Below are 13,012 nucleotides of genomic sequence, written 5' to 3'. Positions count from 1 at the left end.
AAAAAAAAAAAAAAAAAAAACCGAATTCTTTCTATTCCGTTTAAAAGATGGGTTTGGTATTATTCTCCTACATATATCTTGTTCATCTTTATTTTTTAAATCTATTATTGAATATGTGAAATTCACGTGTAGGTCACATAAATTCAATGATAAATTTATTCACCTCTCATGCGGAAATAGACGAGAGAAACCAAATATTTTTCTTCCGTTTAATTCAACAAATGTTGCCTTCTTACAACTGGCAACATATTTGCTGTCATGACATAGTACTCGCATGTAAGAGGTATGAACTATATGTTGCAATTTGCTCTTTATTATTAATTTTGTCGTAAAATGCCCCAATACCTCAATTAAGAGGGATTTGTTCTGATTACTTTGAATGTGGTGTTGATTTTTTCAGCAAGTTCCAGGGCCTTTTTTGGTATGGTTTCTTACAACTAATGTTGCTCTTATAGAAGGAAAGAGTAACGTTAAAAATCACACATCTTTTTCATAATTCAGCTTTAGTGATTTTGCTCTATTGAAGTAAAGAGTAATGCTAAAATTTACACTTATTCTTCATATCTCCTTTTTTATCTTCTGGTTCCTTCTTGGAGAGGGTGAAAAACCTGCTTGTGTGGCAAGTGGAGGGACAAAACAAGATTCAATTCATATTCCATTTTGTTTCTAATTCATCAAGTTTTGAGAAGGTAATTAAAGTATCAAGTAATAACCCACATTTACAACGATCAATATCACAATATCAAAATCAAACTGGTCCAATAATGACCAAAAGATAGAACCAAATCCTAGGAAATGGTCCACAGCCACAGGTCTTGTTATAGAGTTGGCTAGGCTATCAGCTGCTTCCTGGGTGGATGCTTCTGCAAACACTCATATTACATCTTTGGTACCTGATGGTCGTATGAAAGATCGGCCTTGACGGTATTTTGCTGCATTGTTGATTAAAAAAGAGTCTTATTAACAATTATTCAAGGCTTGTTCCCTCTATGCTGTAGCTGAAATTTTGATAGTAGCCTAGGTGCGCTTAGATTGTCTAGACCAATTATCATATTGACTAATCATGATGCATGACCAAGGATTAATAATATCACATTAGCTTAATTTTAAACAGTTATCAATAATATGTCATTACTGCCCTCAGCATTAAGGGCTTCTTGAATGCCAGGGGGCCTTACGACCACAGTTTCTATATTCGCTGTGATAACAGCAATTCTGTCCAAAACTTTTACATGACCTTATAGGAAAGGCAATAGAATTCAATTTCTGTACAAAAATAATAACAACAACAATAGAACAATAATATTTTATTGTAAAGGATGCTTATGTAAGCTAAAAAAAAAATACACCCCTATTCTACAGGTCAAATTCCCTCCTTCAGCATAAAAAATATGGTAGGAACATCAAACTACCTAAAGGACCATGCGAGTAGAAGCAAAATATGAGAAACTCTAACAAATAAGCACCATTACACGTTTGCAGATAATATTACTATTAGACAAGCTCTACTGGTTTTGGCAAAAGCCATATCAGACCAAAAATAAACTTTGTTATCATGACATGATCTGGTCTCAAGCAGAAGATGCAGCATGAAAAACTTGTTACAGAGCAAACCCTGTCCAAATATGTCATACACTAACGTAAGCATGTGGAATTTGTCCCACCCCAATGTCCAACATCAAGTAACATACACATGATTTCCAACAAATCGGGTCAGGTTTTGTTGAGTTATCAAGGAGAAACCAGGATTCATACTTCACTAAATAAAACCTTATCCCAACAACTTGAGGTTTACTGCAATAAAACTTTTGCACAGTTCTGGCCTACAGATAACCATGGCATGGTATATATGCTCGACTTTCTTTTCTTTTTTCCAATCCTTTGAACTATTCACATTTAATTAGTCTTTCCAATTATCCTATTTTCATCGAGTTAGAACCAATTTAAACAACTCCGATTTGCTAAGTTCATCAATCAGTCCTCATCTGTTGCAGCCAATCATGTACCAAAATACGTTTGTTAAACCATGTCAGGTCTTCCCTTGTTGCTGCTAGGACAGGGCCAACCAGTCTTATTTACAAAAAGTATATAGATTAACAAATAACGTTTATTTACATGTGATTATTTTGAAGCACCATTGAATTTTTGTTTTTTACTGTTTATATTCATAATTTGGAATCCTTTTTTGTTCTTCCTTTTGTCGGGTGACAGAAACAACGGATTTTGTTGGGGCAGAGATTGTTTCCTATAAAAACCTTTACAAACCATTGAGGCAATTGAGAAGACAATCTGAAAATATCATCAATCCAAGTTTCAACTAGGGATATTAATTCAGAGAAAAATCACAAAATCATGTTCTAGGCTAGTTTTTTTTTTTTTTTTTGGGGGGGGTCAGAACCGTAGGTACTTGACTCGTTCAGAGGAAATAATCCTGGCATGTCACCTATTTTTAATTAAAGACGTCTCTAAACCATTTCTATCCAGCCACTAAAAAGATTGAAAGATCAAATTAATCCTCCAACACCCATGTCAATTAGAGAACAACTAAATCTCTTCATGATGAATGAAAAGGACGTAACAATTATTCTTCACAAATACTACTACTGAAGAATTTGATATCCTTTTTTTTGTCTCTAATGATTCCACAAAACTCCAATATTTTATTTCCAGCACAAACAGCATTTAGTGATGCAGAGGAACAATAACAGGCCCTTACGTTGATATTTCATAGTAGACCCTAAAGTTAGATCTGGCTAAACCAATTATGCATATAAAGCTTCATTTGAATGTAAGAGTCCACAATGCCTATAGAGCTCATATATAGTGCATAAAAAGGAAAAGCACATTCACCTTCCAATTTCAGGATAACAAGATTATCTTCATAGAAGGTGATCAAGAAAACTGAACTCAAGCTGCCTACTCAGTAGATCCTTATAAAGCTCATTCCATCTCTGTCCTGACCATCCCATACGGTGCAAAATGGCCTCCACCAGGAGCAAGTGAGCAACCTACTCAGAGCATCTCCGACTGCTTGGTTAATCAACTTACCGACTACCAATAGTCTCAAAGGGGCCTTTTACTGTTCTGAACCTGAATCAAACAACGAAATAATTCATGAAGCACATCACTTAATCATCATATTAAGACTGCTACAGTAAATGAAAATATGATATAGCATTTAGATACTGAAGAAAACTCCCTAATCAGGCCTCTAACCAACATAAGAAATATTCTGAGAATAGGATGGTTCCATGGCCATTAGCCTCAAAATAGATCCCAATATCATACTCAGTTGCTTTCTCGTGCAAGTATTTGACTCCTGTAGGAGTAAACACAACTTCTAAGCCCAACATTTTGAGGTAATCTGTTTATCGTCCATTTGCATATGCTTTCTGTACAACACCAAGACGAACATGATAACTACTGTTCATATTTTTCACCACCCTCCTTGCTGAGTGTTTAGTTGCTTCTTGATGAAGATAGCAAACAAAGATAATATCTTGTCACCATAACAAGATCAATCTTATTGCAACTTTTTGATGGCACAGAAAAATATACCAGTTGATCAGCATCCCCATCCAAACAAACACACCTGAAATACTAAAACCAACAACGAAATTAAACCCCAACCCAGATCAGTCGTTTTCCTACTAAGCATCAAAATACTTAACTAACTGATAAAGTTTCAAGTTTGATTCGTGTCAAAGTCAACTTAGAATAAAGGAATACCATTATTGTATAGTTTACAATCAAGAATCATTTTTTTATAAGTAGTTGACAATCAAAAGCAGTAATGGAGGACCTTGCGAAGCGAGAAGAGGATCTGGGGAGGAGGGAGCGTTGGTCTTCGTTCATCATTAAACATGCAAAGAATTTAGGGTACATTCATTGTATCGATCTAAAGGAATATAAGGGGATCCTGATACTAATATCTAGGACTAAGGTTTTATTGCAAAGTGTTATGAAAGAGATATAACACTAAATCATGTGCCTTTATTGTGCAGATATCTTAAAAAAGGTTTCCAAGCGTTCTGCGTATGTTTAGCTTTAATTGAATCAAAGCTTTGTTTCTTGTTGTAATGATTTTTCTGCCGTTGCCTTTTTGCAGTTCACACTAAACCGAAATTCCAACCAAACCCAAATGGATAGAACCAAGAATATGATCAAAATCTAGCAATTTGCAAAAGCAGCAAACTTCATGCTCAAAAGGATTTTATCAAACACGTAGCAGAGACAACATATTAAAGTATATAAAAGGAAACAAATTCAAAAGCCCGCAACATCAAAGGGAATGTGTCTTACAGAGAAAATCTCCTTTTCATCAAAGGAATGAGCCTCACACACCCGAACTGAACCGAAAATTCCCTTACGCCCAGGTTGTTCCTACCACACCACAAGCCCAATCACTTACATCCAGGTTTTCCGCTAATTCCTCTCCTTTTGGAGCAACCCAGAAATTTTTCTAAAAAAGTTTTGACTCTTTACATTCTCCAAGGCGGAAAATGGTAATTTAAATATAAAAAATAAAAATATCCAAACAATTTTTTAAATTCATTAAATTTTAAAAAGACAAATTAATAGTTTCACAATTTAAAGAAATGTCAAAAAGATAAAAATAACCTTATCTAACTAAATAATGATGTATAAAGAGTTGGGTAAAATAATAAATTTAAAGTGTAAAAGAAAAATCACTGTTTAATTTATATTTCCACTTTTTATATATCTTTTAAGTAAAGATATTAGATGTATATATATGTGTGTTTATTAATTTATGTAAGCATTAAGTATCGGGATCCTAACAATAGCTGAAAAATTGTTCATTAAATTTTTTTAAAAATCTTAGCCATTAAATCTCATCTAAAGATTTAAAAGCTACCACGTGTTCTACTAATTAAAAAAATAATAAAATATCATTTAAAATTTAAAAAAAAAATATATATATATATAATAAAAATATATGGGTGGCCGACCACCCCACCTGAGACATGAGCCAAGGGTCTGTTGGGGCCATCCCATGACTCTAGGGGTGGCCGAGTATTATAGGAAAAACCGAAAAAATACTCTGCCTCATTTGAGAAATCACAGTTGGCTGACCATTAGTAAAGGATAATTGGATAATTTGCTCATGCTCTTTGCTCTGTTGAAGATGTAAGGGAATAAAGGTATTGGGCACAAATTGATGACATGGATAATAAACAAAAACTGAGCACAAATTGAAAGCTTTTAATAAACAAAAACAAAAACATGTACCAACATGTACAGGTTGGTACACAAGCATCAATAGGCTATAGAAGATTATGTTAGGCTTGGGGAATGGGTGAGACCAGCTAACAGATAAATTGCATTGTAGCAGATAACAAATTATCTAATATGGTGAAAATATGCGTGATGGGGAGGCTTTGTCTCTCTATATGCTAGATTAAGGTATCCAATGACATGGATAATAAATCAGCTGACTGTACACTACAAATTAGTCCTGACGCTATTACTCTCACCTTGGGAACATCCTTAGCATAATAACATAGAATTAAGAGTTGTGAAATGCTTGACTTGGTTCTCAGACCCATTGCCCCTGTTCAGAGAGAGATTTATTCATTGTGGTTAAATCTCAGGCGCTCTAGCAAGGTATTTGCGATTTCTTTTCAAATTTCTTACTATCGCCTCTCTCTCTCTCTCTCTCCCTCTTTCCTCGATGCAGGTAATGAAAGTCCATTTTCTTTTACTTTAATTTTAAGAGTCAAGGGTATATATATGTAGTTTTTATCCATCAGATAAACGTTTTAGGATTTTATTATGTTCTTATGTGTGGGTTTCACTAGTTACAATGTGTCCCTAAACTTAAAAAAGTTACAATTAACTCTCTAAACTACTTGCTCTTTTCACTTGACACCGTAAAAATTATTATTAAATTCAAGAGAAAACAGGTTACGTAACTTACGTGCAATGTAGATGACCCAAAATAACTAATATGTATTGTCAGAGTTTAATATATTGGGTTTAAATGTGCAGGCTCCTCTTTGGGCGAAATAGATTATAACTTAAAAACCCTCAAGTCATAAAAGTTTTATTTTCCAAATTTATTTAAATAATAGCATATGGATCATAAATAATATGCGTATCTTATCTATTGATTTTCTAGGAGGGTATATATATATATATATATATATATATATATAGTTGAAATTTCGGCCAAGTGAGAATTTCTCCCCTAGCTGGCCAAAATTTTCTATGAACAAGGATTTTTGGTTTGTTTGAGAAATTGGTGGAAAGAAAAATTGTAGATTTGATTTTCTAAAAGTTTTTTTCTTAAAAAAAATGAGTGTTCTTGAAAGCTTCGCTAAAACGGTTGCAATATATATATATATTTTTTAAAACAAAAAGTTGTTTCTTAGGTTTTGATCCATGTAGCTAGAATTTTAGAACAAAATTGTGTTTTTTAAAATTTTGGGCCCAATTGAGTTTATGAGAGATTGATTAGTAATTAGGCCATAGATGGTCTTAGTTAGATGAAAGGGCCTAATCAGGTCATCTTGACCCGTCCCCCAAAAAGTGCAGCTCAGGCCCATTATTTTTTTATTTTTTATTTTTTTCTATTCGCTCAGGCCGATCAAATTGGCGTGTGATACATCTGACCCAAAATATTCATAGCTTCTAGACCACATCAATTTTGGTATCACAACGTTGTTGCAACAGCTCAAGACAACAAGTCCAAGCAAAAATTGCCTATATTTTCAAGCGAATCTGCCTTGTTTGTTTGTTTTGGAGGATTCTTGGTCTGTTACAAAATCAAACGGGAAATTTTTGTTGCTTTCCTATTTTGAGGACTTTGACCGAAGTAGTAGCTCAAATGTGCAACTACTTAATTATCAATTTATTCATAATCATCCCATGGCTCAATTTTTTTTTTTTCCTTTTTTAATGCTTAACAAACTTAAATAAATCCGATTACTGGGAGATGAATTGGGGTTTCAATAACTAATAAGAGTTCAAAATTTGAATGATTCGGGGATCAAAATCATTAAAAATTAATATCTTCACATATCAATCATAAGTATAATTTTCTATAACGCGGGTGAAAACGATTACATACAATAATTGTAACACAACCTTCTCTTTCATTACATATTAAGAAATAATAATAATAATACTATTTACCGCCTGAGATTGTGTTGGAAAATAGAATTTTTTTTTTTTAAAAAAAAAAACATGTTATTAGTCTTTAGAAAAAATCTCATTTTGAAGCTTTTCTTAACGCGCAGTTTTAAGCTTTTCTTTTTAAGAGCAAAAAATTTAAAAAGTACATTTTAAGTTTTTTATTAAATGGATATATTTTTGTTAAGTAGTAAAAGCACTTTTTAAGTTCATTAACACAACCTCAAACAAGCTTATACAACAGCCATATATACAATTTGAAGATGTAATAGTGAGAATTAGTTAGAAGCCGTACTTATAAAAATAAATAAATAAATAAATAAAAAAGTTAAACTTTCAGACTAAATTACATTACTTAATTTTTTTTTTTTTAAAAAAATGCACAACAAAAAAAGCACGACTGAAACAAAGCTCTATATAAATATAATTACTAGATATGAATATATATATCCCATTCTCTTGTTGCTGCACTATATATCCATTTTTAGTATACAATAGTACGTACTACGTAGCATATGATATAAGACTGCGCCGATGAAGCTCTATAAAAGAAAGAAGTGGTCATACGTTGTTCCCTTAAGCTTGAGCTGCTTCAAGTTCAGCATGAGGACGTTGGGTGATGCAGATAACGATAAGATCAGGAATGGCTCGGAGGGTTTGACCGAACCAGAAGATAAAGCGCTTCAACAGATCCAAAACAATTTCATACCAAGGTGATAAGATTACGAGAATGGGAAAGACATCCCAGAAAAGTGATGATGAGAGAAAGATGGAGGCTAGCAATGAAAGAGTGAGGGGAGCGGAGAAATCTCCTGGTCTCAAGCGAAGTCGCTCCACAGTGAGAGTAAGAAGGAGCTTGACGGAGGTGAAGAGAAAGACTAGTGTGGCAATTATGGCAAGAAACAAACATGCCATCACGAAGAGTTGGTTATTCAAGTCAGGATGATCTGGAGCCCAAGGTTTGGCGAGATTGATTAGTGGGGGAACCACATATCTCAAATCTACCACCAGATGCATATTCTCCATTTCTCCTCTGCTGATCTACTGAAAACAAGTATGTGCTCCAGAAAGACGTTGGCATGTATTGTATTTATAAGCATGTGGACTCGTGGAGAATTGTGGTTGGGTGGGTGCACGGGTGGGGTCCCAAAGACTCGAAACGCGTGGTTTTATAGCGCCGTCCACACGCCAATACATGCCAACGTCTTTCTGGAGCATATTTATATTTCTCTTCACACTAATTTATTATATTTATTTTATATTAATTGATGTGACTTGTTGAAGTAATATTTGTTTAGATAATAATTGATGTGATTTGTTTAAGTAATATTTGTTTAGTATCGGACATAGAAAAGGGAAAGATTCTTTTTTTTTTTGTTTTTTGTTTTTTCTCTTTAATTTTAATGTTTAGATTGCATTATTCAAACCGTTCATTGGAAACGAACGGCCTGGATCCTTCATCTCAATTTTTGGTGCCGGGCAGTTGCCAAAGAGGACAACTTTACGTGTTGATCGGCAGTTCACAAGTGCGTCATATATAAATACTTTAACCCTTGCTACTTAACAAAGAAAAAAAAAAATTCTTTGTTTTCTGTAAGATTTGAGTGTTTTGTGTTTGAGGGAATCTTTTACTTCTATCTTTGTTTAGTGAATGTAACAGTTGTTGGTAAGATTGCACACTTCACACCAACCTTATCAACTGTTAATACTATTTGTTTATTCAAGTTACATTTGTTTATTTTTATGTTGTAATTTTGAATATTTTTTTTTTTCCCTTGTCATGTTCTCATCTTAAGTTTACATATGTCTATATATGCATGTATATATTTGCAGTTTACATATATATGAGTACTTCAACAAAAGATGCAGCAACTATAAGCCTGCAGCTCATTCAACGTTATTTGTTCATTGATCATTTAGTACACATATCTATCATTATATTAGTTTGTATTAAGAAAATAAACATGATATTTAATATATATATATATATATATATATATATAATAAATTTTGATGTGTGCCATATGTGGCACATCAAGAAGAACTCGGCGTGCCACATATGGCTTGCGTCGAGAAATTGTTTATTACATTTCATTGTTTTATTTTATTTTTTTTGTATTATATATATATATATATATATATATATATATATATTATATGCCAGGTGGCACGTAAGGGAGTTCTGACGTGCCACTTGTGGCACATCAGGAGGGTGCCTTGGGAAGGCCAGCGCCTGCTGGATGTCCCATCGCGCCCACTCCTCCATTTTTTTTTTTTGTTTTTCCCTTTCTCCCTTAATTGCTCTTTCTTCTCTCCCGCCAGGCAACCAAATCCCTCAGCACTAAGGACGCCATTTTTTCTTCTTTTCGATCTTCTCCTCCCTCATCTCCGATCGGCAAAGATCACTCTCCCTCACTCTTCCTCATCTCTTGCTCTCTCTCTGTCAGCTCTATCTCTCAGTTAGGAGTACTCTCTCTAGCTCTCTACCTCACTCCCCATCTCCGTCGGCCACATCCACTTCGCCATTGCCGTCTCCGACGATTCTTTGGCCGAAACTGCTCCGCCAATCTCCTCCATCTCTTATATATAGTTTTATTTTATAACTCTAAATATAGTTTTATTTTATATATATTGTTTTATTGCAGAATATATATTGTGTTGTTTTATCAATTTTATGTTTTATTTTGTCATGAATCCGCATGATGTTTCGTTAATGCACTGGATTGAGTATTTGTGAGCATTTAATTGAGGTGTTTTTTTTGTTTTTGTTTTGGAATATCTATTAATTACTTATCGTACGTTGGATATGCACATGCATGCAAAATGATGTTTCTCATGCTAGCTAGGTTTTTGTTTCAAAATATAATAGCTTTTTAAATGTGGCTCTTTTTTATTTTTTGGTTTGTTTAACTGAAAATGTTGGCTTATTAGTAAGAAATTTATAGAACATTATGTCAATTTTAATAATTCATTTCAATCATTTGACCTAATAGTGAAGTGTAGTACATGGTGATATAATATTTATAGAGATTTAATTTAAAACTTTGTTTAATTAATATTAAAAGTTAATGAGTTTTTTAAACATCATAAACGTACATTGAGCCCTTATTAATTTGTAAGTTATAAATTCACACAACGCGAGGATTCAATCTGAATTACATGGATTTAACGGAAAAAAGAGTTGGCAAAAGTGCAAACCTTGTCAAACTTAGAGAGACTTCAAATGAATAAGTAAAAAGTCATGACTTTGTTGTTTAGACTATTTTTTTATTTCGCACTTTTGTTTTGAGTTTTTTAAACAAATTTAATCATAATTAAACACATAACCTAAAACACATTTTTATTAAATATATTCAATTCGATTTTTACTTAATTCTATCCCACATAAATTATTTTTTCAAACAAAAAAAACCATACAAAACGGATTAAACTTTTGGTTAATTTGAGGAACTTAGATTTTTCAAGTTGAAATATAACTCATTAAAATTAATATTACCTAAAAACGAGTTGAAATTTTGTTAAAATTGTGATTAATATGAAAGAAATTAATCTAATGTGTCAATAACCCATTAAACATCCCAACCAAAAATATTACGAAACCATTTACCATATTTGCAAGACACTCAAAATTCCAACTAACCTTTATATATATCATATAAAAAATAAATAAATAAACCAAACAAAAGAGTTGTATGACCCATGCATGTCATCACCTACTAATGCCAAAGTTTAACGACATTTAAGCTAGATTTATTGTATTTAGGGTGCTCATAACGAACCTAGCTCGGTAGATGTAATAGAACAACCTTATAAAATAACCTAGCTATAATTAATTTGTTTAGGGTCTCCACCAAACAAAATGCTTAAATTTGGATCGAGTCTTTTTTTTTTATTATTGGTTTTCGTAGATTAATTATAATAGATAAGTGTTATAAATACACCCTTTGGTACGGATGAATGTAGATACGCATGAATATGTATATATATTTGGACATAAACAATTTAAACCTATATGAGAATATATAGGTTTATATTTTTTATGTTGTTCAAATATTTAGGTTTATGTTTATATATATGCATGTGCTTGAAATTAGGTATACATTTTTTAAGTCTTATATATTTATTCCTAATTTATGTACGTAGAGAAAAATGGACAAGGGTTGGATGACAAAGTCTAGGGGTACGAGGGAATACAGAGACGGGTGTAGATTGTTTGTGGAGATTGCAGTTAGTAACTGTAGAACCCCTGATGGATTCATCTATTGCCCTTGTAAGGTTTGTCGAAATAACCGACGCCACCTGCCAGGTTTTGTATTCGACCACTTGACAGGGGTAAAAGGAATGATGCCGGAATACATACTTTGGTACTATCACGGTGAGAAGCATATACAGGGTCCTAATACCGGGTCTAATTCCAATCGCCCGGTCTCAGATGCGGGTGCAAGCACAAATCAAGGTGGAGACATGCACGGAATGTTGCGTGATTTATTCAGCATGCATGAATTAGTCAGGGAAGACAATTGTGAGCCTCAGGTCGTGGTGCAAGGGGGTGAAGAAATTGTGAACGAAGAAGCCGCTGAAGGTGACGCACTAAAGTATTATGACCTTCTTAAAAAGACGGAGAAACCACTTCATACTGGGACAAAACATAGCAAACTAAGTGCAACTGTTCACCTATACAACTTGAAGTGCGTTGGTGGACTTAGTAACTCGATTTTCTCTACTTTCCTAGAGTTCATCAATCAGTTACTACCCGAGAATAATGAAATTCTGCCAGTTAATACATATGAGGCGAAAGAGTTTTTATGAAACATGGGACTCGGATATGAGAAGATTCCAGCGTGCCGTAATGACTGTATGTTATTCTGGAAGAGCAATAAAGAGTTGGATTCATGTACCGTATGTGAAAAATCTAAATGGATGGATGCAATCAATTTAGATGAGGATGGTCAACCCATATCGTTAGGGAAGAAATGTCCGGTGAATGTGTTACGGTGGTTTCCACTCATAGCACGACTACAGAGGTTGTTTATGTCAGAACATACTACACGCTTTATGAGGTGGCATGCAGAAGGCCGCATTAAGGACAACGTATTGAGGCATCCAGCTGATGGCGAAGCATGGAAGTCATTCAACAATGTACATCTCGAGTTTTCAGCGGACAGCAGGAATGTAAGGCTCGGACTAACCTCGGATAAATTTAATCTATTTGGGAATATGAGTACATCTCACAGCAGTTGGCCTGTCATGCTTGTGTCCTACAACTTGCCTCCTTGGATGTGCATGAAACAGACATCTTTCATACTATCATTGATTATCCCGGGCCCAAGTTCACCTGGGATAGATATAGATGTCTACCTTCAACCCTTAATTGAGGAGTTACAAGAACTATTGAATGTAGGTGTACGCACATATGACGTCTCAAAGAAAAATAATTTTGTTATGCGAGCGCAGTTGATGTGGACAATTAATGACTTCCCAACATACGCAGATTTGTCTGAATGGTCTACCAAGGGTGAAAAGACATGTCCTTGCTGTATGCACTCGACAAGGTCGAAATGGTTAAAACATGGCCATAAATGGTGTTATATGGAGCACATGCGATACTTGCCCAAGGATCATCCGTGGAGGCGAAACAAAAGAACATTTGACAGCAACGTGGAACTAGAATGTGCCCCTGATGTGCTAAGTGGATATGAAATCATGAGCCAATTAGAAGGGATGGTATTTGGGGATGAGAACGCCAGTCAGGCAAGGCAGGTTGAGAAAGAAAAATGAAAGAAGTAGAAGACGAATACTTCTAATGTAGTGTGGAAGAAGAAAAGTATTTTTTTTAGGTTACCGTATTGGAAAGATAATT

At 34.0% G+C, this 13,012-nt stretch overlaps 1 long non-coding RNA gene across 2 annotated transcripts; it reads right to left on the bottom strand.

Moving 5' to 3' along the window:
* Positions 1 to 630: 630 nt before the first annotated feature.
* Positions 631 to 4,465, bottom strand: LOC132173632 (uncharacterized). Of its 2 annotated transcripts, none has more exons than XR_009439328.1 (3): positions 4,303 to 4,465; positions 2,851 to 3,600; positions 631 to 932 (listed from the first exon to the last, which is right to left on the bottom strand). It is a non-coding gene; the product is annotated as an uncharacterized LOC132173632 (long non-coding RNA). The 2 variants fall into 2 exon arrangements; XR_009439329.1 differs by having other exon boundaries at positions 2,851 to 3,592.
* Positions 4,466 to 13,012: the final 8,547 nt, after the last annotated feature.

The sequence above is a fragment of the Corylus avellana genome, chromosome ca3 (assembly GCF_901000735.1).
Source record: "Corylus avellana chromosome ca3, CavTom2PMs-1.0".
NCBI classification, from domain to species: domain Eukaryota; kingdom Viridiplantae; phylum Streptophyta; class Magnoliopsida; order Fagales; family Betulaceae; genus Corylus; species Corylus avellana.
Note: the sequence above shows the minus strand (reverse complement) of the source record. Positions and strands in the feature narration are given on the sequence as shown.